We start from the raw sequence: 6244 nt of genomic DNA, 5'->3' as shown, positions 1-6244 counted from the left end.
TGTGACCATTACAACACCTTGCACTCTTCAAGAGAACACCTGTCAACTTGCTCTATGTCAACACCATTGCATAGTTAAATGACTTCATATGGGCTTCATTTGAATAGGCAAACTTCCACCTGTCACATACAAAATGTCCATTAACCAATGCATCCAGCTTCAAGCTGTGGTTGTTGATTTGACAACACTTTGCATAGTGCCAAGTGTTACCATAAACACATTCTCAATGGTGCCAGTCAGCACAGTTCCAGCTCCACAAGTCAATTACAATGCTGTATCATATATTAGCCTAATATGATTGCTATTATTATATCATGTTAATAGTTTATGATTTATTTATCAAATAAAATATTTAACATGATGTAAAGTGTGTGAGAAAACATTTACTATATTATTAGTTGTATTTTTTATTCATAAAGTATGTGTGGGCCTACCACCAGGTCTACGTAAATGCTGCAGTGCATGCTGGGCTGAATAGTGTGTGAGTTGATGATAATGCTCGGAGGTAATCTACACTGAGTGTACAAAACATTCTCTTTTCATGACATAGACTGACCAGGTGAAAGCTTTGATCCTTTATTGATGTCACTTGTTAAATCCCCTTCAATCAGAGTAAATGAAGGGGAGGAGACCGGTTAAATAAGGAGTTTTAAGCCTTGAGACAACTGAGACATGCATTGTGTATGTGTGTCATTCAGAGGGTGAATGGGCAAGAAAAAAAATTGAAGTCTTTTTGAACGGGGTGTGGTACCAGGTGCCAGGCGCCCCGGTTTGAGTGTGTCAAGAACTGCAGGGCTGCTGAGTTTTTCCACGCTCAACAGTTTCCCGTGTGAATCAAGAATGGTCCACCACCCAAAGGACATCCAGCCAGCTGGACACAAAGCATTGGAGTCAACATGGGCCAGCATCCCTGTGGAATGCTTTCCACACCTTGTAGAGTCTATGCCTGGACGAATTGAGGTTGTTCTGAGGGCAAACAGGGGTGCAACTGGAGATTAGGGAGGTGTTCCTAATGTTTTGTCCACTCAGTGCATGCTCTGCAGCTGTGGTGGTGCTGCCGCCATGTGGATATGTAGCTAAAGGTATTGTGGTGGTTACCAGTTGATACATGCGTTGGAAGCGAGGCTAAATTAACTGTTTGGTATTGAACGTAGCATCGTCCCAGATCTGTCTGTAGCCTGGTCCCAGATCTGTCTGTAGCCTGGTCCCAGATCTGTCTGTAGCCTGGTCCCAGATCTGTCAGTAGCCTGGTCCCAGATCTGTCAGTAACCTGGTCCCAGATCTGTCAGTAGCCTGGTCCCAGATCTGTCTGTAGCCTGGTCCCAGATCTGTCTGTAGCCTGTTCCCAGATCTGTCTGTAGCCTGTTCCCAGATCTGTCTGTAGCCTGTTCCCAGATCTGTCTGTAGCCTGTTCCCAGATCTGTCTGTAGCCTGGTCCCAGATCTGTCTGTAGCCTGGTCCCAGATCTGTCTGTAGCCTGGTCCCAGATCTGTCTGTAGCCTGGTCCCAGCGCTCTCTGTGCTTTTGACTACTCCACTGTCATTGTCAAGCCAAACATGTTTTGCATGACAATTCCATGAGTTGGCAAGAGAGCAGTAACAGACTGGCAACCAGGCTAGGGTAAACTCACCTAAATAATTATTCATATTTGTTCACATTAGTTTATATTTATTTGTCCTCCATTACATTCTATTCAATGCTCACACTTTGTTTTCATTTGAACAAGAAGAAGTATTCTTTGACTTTCAGAACTCTTGCATTTCTGAAACGTCTCCACAAGACATCATTTAGATTAGAACATGCACCAGTGATTGCTTCACCACAGACACAGAATAGCCATTCCAGGGGAACTTTGTACTTTTGTGACACACCACGCTCTCTGCACTGGCCCATCCATAAAACAGTGTTCCTTTTCCAAGATATGATTCATGGTTACCAATCAACGGGACTCAATAATGTATATTCATGGTACTGTCTTGATAAGGAAGCTATGGCCCCATGGACTCTTTCTGAGAACTCAAGATATCCAAAGACAGTATATCATGTCATACCATAATGTTCTGGTAAAACACCCCCAATAAATGCACGGTCTTATGCAGAGGCGTGCCTTGTTCCCTTAGATTTGTCCTGTAAAAAAAACGTGGGGAACAATAAAAGGACTCTGTAATGCTACGAGCCACTTCGCAGTTTTATGAAGTTGGCTTTGGATAGGCTCCATATAGGTTCACAGTCTCCCAACCTCATAACTAGCTACCTAGAAGCCATTTCAGGCGATAAAGTTAGAGTAGCTAGCTTGTCTAACTATCTTAGCATGCTAAGGTTGGTAGACTTTAGAAAAGCAAGCAATAATTAAATACTGAATAAGACTCACATTCCTTTCAATCTTTTACCCAGATTTTTGTGACGATGCAGAGAAGCACATTTAGTTTCATTAACAAAAGAACCACAATCAGGAGGATATAGAGAGATCAAGAGATAGGCTTAGATATGCAGAATTACATATATATCTAATTGTTTTTACATAGAATTAAGTAGAATAATTATGGCTCTAGATTGCAGGACAAATCTGTTTCAGGTGTTTGAAAAAAGTGAAGTTCTCCAATTTTGGAGGGGAGGCAAAACCCCCATGTGGACCACCCCCGAGCCATCCTCACGTACTTTGGTCCCCATCTGATTTTGGGGTGCATAACATCCCTCGTCTTATGTGGAATATACCAATATTGATTGGTTCCAACCACTGATGCAGTTTTGAGTGCTTAGAAATGTTATATCCAAAGACATCAATGATTAAGTCTTTATACCAAAACGTTTTTAGTTCACTTCATATTAAACTTCAATTTTCCGAATATTTTGAACCTTCAGTTTATTCTTCAATTCATACACCTTGGTTGAACTGTGAGGTAGAGGCAATGTACTTTCCCCATTTCTACACAGACAGGCTGAGTAGTACTTCATGTATTCTCAGAGCTGTGGGTGTCACACCTCTTCTGGACAAAGCCAATATTTGCGAGTTCAAGTTTCTCTACTTGTCAGACAATCTCCACCTGCACAAAGCCTGCCCTGCGTTACACAACCAGCCACGCTGCACACACTAAAAAGTCAAGGTAGTCGACTAGCCATAACGTTATCGATATCTCTTCTGAGTAAAGTTCATAGCCAGGTCATGCATTCAACACCTATCATTAGTTAGTTGCTGACACAATGTTATTACCACTACAATGACCAGTCAGCTTACTTCAGCCCTGTGGTATCAAATAGGCTTCATTTATGAACTGCCCAATAAATGTTTAGATCACCATTCAAGGCTGACAGCCCATGCTGGGCTGGGGGTGAACATTTGGTAATTTTCTGCTGTAGGGTTGTTGCAGGTCTACACAGGAATCTAGACTCTTATTTGTGGTGCCATTTTAGTTTTCTGGTAACATTTTACTGTATAATGCATTATGATGCTGTAATACAGTATCAGTCAAAAGTTTGGACACACGTCTTTGTGAGACGCAGAGTAGGTGAACATATGATCTCCGCATGTGTGGTTCCCACCGTGTAGCATGGAGAAGTAGGTGTGATGGTGCTTTGCTGGTGACAACGTCAGTGATTTATTTAGAATTCAAGGCAAACTTAACCAGCATGGCACCACAGCATTCTGCAGCGGTACGTCTTCCCATCTGGTTTGCGCTTAGAACTATCATTTGTTTTTTAACAGGACAATGACCCAACACACCTCCATGCTGTGTAAGGGCTATTTTACCAAGAAGGAGAGTGATGGATTGCTGCATCAGATGACCTGGCCTCCACAATCACTCGACCCCAACTCAATTGAAATGGTTTAGGATGAGTTGGACCGCAGAGTGAAGGAAAAGCAGCCAACAAGTGCTCAGCATATGTGGGAACTCCTTCAAGACTGTTGGAAAAGCATTCCAGGTGAAGTTGGTTGAGAGAATGCCAAGAGTGTGCAAAGCTGTCATCAAGGCTTTGAAGAATCTCAAATATAAAATATGTTTTTATTTGTTTAACACTTTCTTTGGTTACTACGTGATTCCATATGTGTTATTTCATAGTTTTGATGTCTTCACTATTATTCTACAATGTAGAAAATAGTAAAGGTAAAGAAAAACCCTTGAATAAGTAGATGTGTCCAAACTTTTGACTGGTACTGTATATATTGTGTGATTTGTCATAACCATGTATGACAGCCATACTGTCTTTATATCATCTCATAACGTGTTAAACAACAGCTTTTTTTCAGATTTTCACCTCTGTGACAGGTACAAATGGAAACTAAACAGGCAACAGGAAAGCTGATGATCTCTCATCCAAGATAGCCCACCAATCACTGCCATTGTGCCCTTAAACAAATTACCTCGGCCCTACAATTTCTATTGCCTTATTGCTGTGTGTGTGAGGTCGAGTATTGTGACAGCAAAATGATTAATTCCCATTGAAAAATGGGCAGTAAAGTGTCTAGTCTGTTCTATTATATGGGCCTATGACTAGGTTTAGAAAAAGGTAATATGGGCTCATACAAATAACAAGTTATAAATAATTGTATTTTTGTTTGGAGGTCAACGAGGGAGTGTTAAATTTAGTTAATTTGATCGAATAGAAGTTTCGTAATGGTGAGGTTGTTACGCATGCACTGATATACATGGAAGCACGTGGCAACCCTGTTGTCATAGAGATAGACAGAGGACTCAGATATAACCCATTTTAGCATTGCCATTGAGGGCTTCAAACATGTTAAATTAGTGAACTAGGTGGAGATTCCTATGAGTTGGAAGCAATCAGTCAATGAAGAAGAAGAACAGTTTTATTTACTGGATATTTTAGAAATGTACAACCAATATGCATTGACCTGATTAGGGCTTCCACCAATGGCGCTCAGAATGACAGAACTTACATGTATTTTATGGTAATTCCTCTTAACAGAACATGCAAGTCGAGGATGCAACGACCTGCATCCTTCTTACTGAATTCCGATGCACACTTTGAAGATGCTAGAATAACTGTCCATATGTGCTTTTCCTCAGCCAACAAGACGAGTGACGAACCGCAAAATCACAAGCCTATGTCAATCTACTATCCCCCTATAGTATAAAAATGATCATATTCTATTGGTCAGCTTATCGAGAAAGAAATAGTCTATTCCAAACAGACTCTGGGACAGTTGTGGGATGATAGATCCCAAATTCATACAACCAGCAGGTCAAGGCGACACAAAAAAACAACAAGTTAAAAGCAATGAGTCTGATGCAACAGATCAGAATGTTTAGCTTAAGATAAACTATTATTACTTTACATTATAAACGTAGCAATGCACAGAAGACAGTAGGCTACTTATGAATATTCATTCCATTACGCAATTAGTGGCAAAGCACCATTGTCAGAAGCGCACCATACATGCGAGCGGTTTCATGTATCAGAGATAAAAAATATCAAAAGAGGGGAGATTTAAAGATGCAACAACTAGCATGGGTTGCTAATATGACTAGGATTGTGCCTTTGGCTACCGGACAATGAAAGAAAGAACAATAGAACAGGAGATACATAGGCTACTGGTTTCATATGGAAGTACAGTGGTGTACGTAAGTATTCACCCCCTTGGCATTTTTGTTGCCTTATAACCTGAAATTAAAATATATATTTTTTTGGGGTGGGGGTTGTATCATTTTATTTACACAACATGCCTACCACTTTGAAGATGCAAAATATTTTTTATTGTGAAACAAACAAGAAATAAGACAAAAAAAACAGATAACTTGAGTGTGCATAACTATTCACCCCGCTAAAGTCAATACTTTGTAGAGCCACCTTTTGCAGCAATTACAGCTGCAAGTCTCTTGGGGTATGTATAAGCTTGGCACATCTAGCCACTGGGATTTTTGCCCATTCTTCATGGCAAAACTGCTCCATCTCCTTCAAGTTGGATGGATTCCGCTGGTGTGTAGCAATTTTTAAGTCTTACCACAGATTCTCATTTGGATTGAGGTCTGGGACAATTCAAAGACATTTAAATGTTTCCCCTTAACCACTCGAGTGTTGCTTTAGCAGTATGCTTAGGGTCATTGTCCTGCTGGAAGTTGAACGTCCGTCCCAGTCTCCAATCTCTGGAAGACTGAAACAGGTTTCTCTCAAGAATTTCCCTGTATTTAGTGCCATCCATCATTCCTTCAATTCTGAGCAGTTTCCCCCTGCTGATAAAAACATGGTGTTCTCGGGGTGATGAGAGGTGTTCGGTTTGCGCCAG

Source organism: Oncorhynchus masou, chromosome 30, assembly GCF_036934945.1.
Source record: "Oncorhynchus masou masou isolate Uvic2021 chromosome 30, UVic_Omas_1.1, whole genome shotgun sequence".
Classification (NCBI taxonomy): domain Eukaryota; kingdom Metazoa; phylum Chordata; class Actinopteri; order Salmoniformes; family Salmonidae; genus Oncorhynchus; species Oncorhynchus masou.
The sequence above is the reverse complement of the archived record's forward strand: the minus strand, read 5'-3'. Positions refer to the sequence as shown.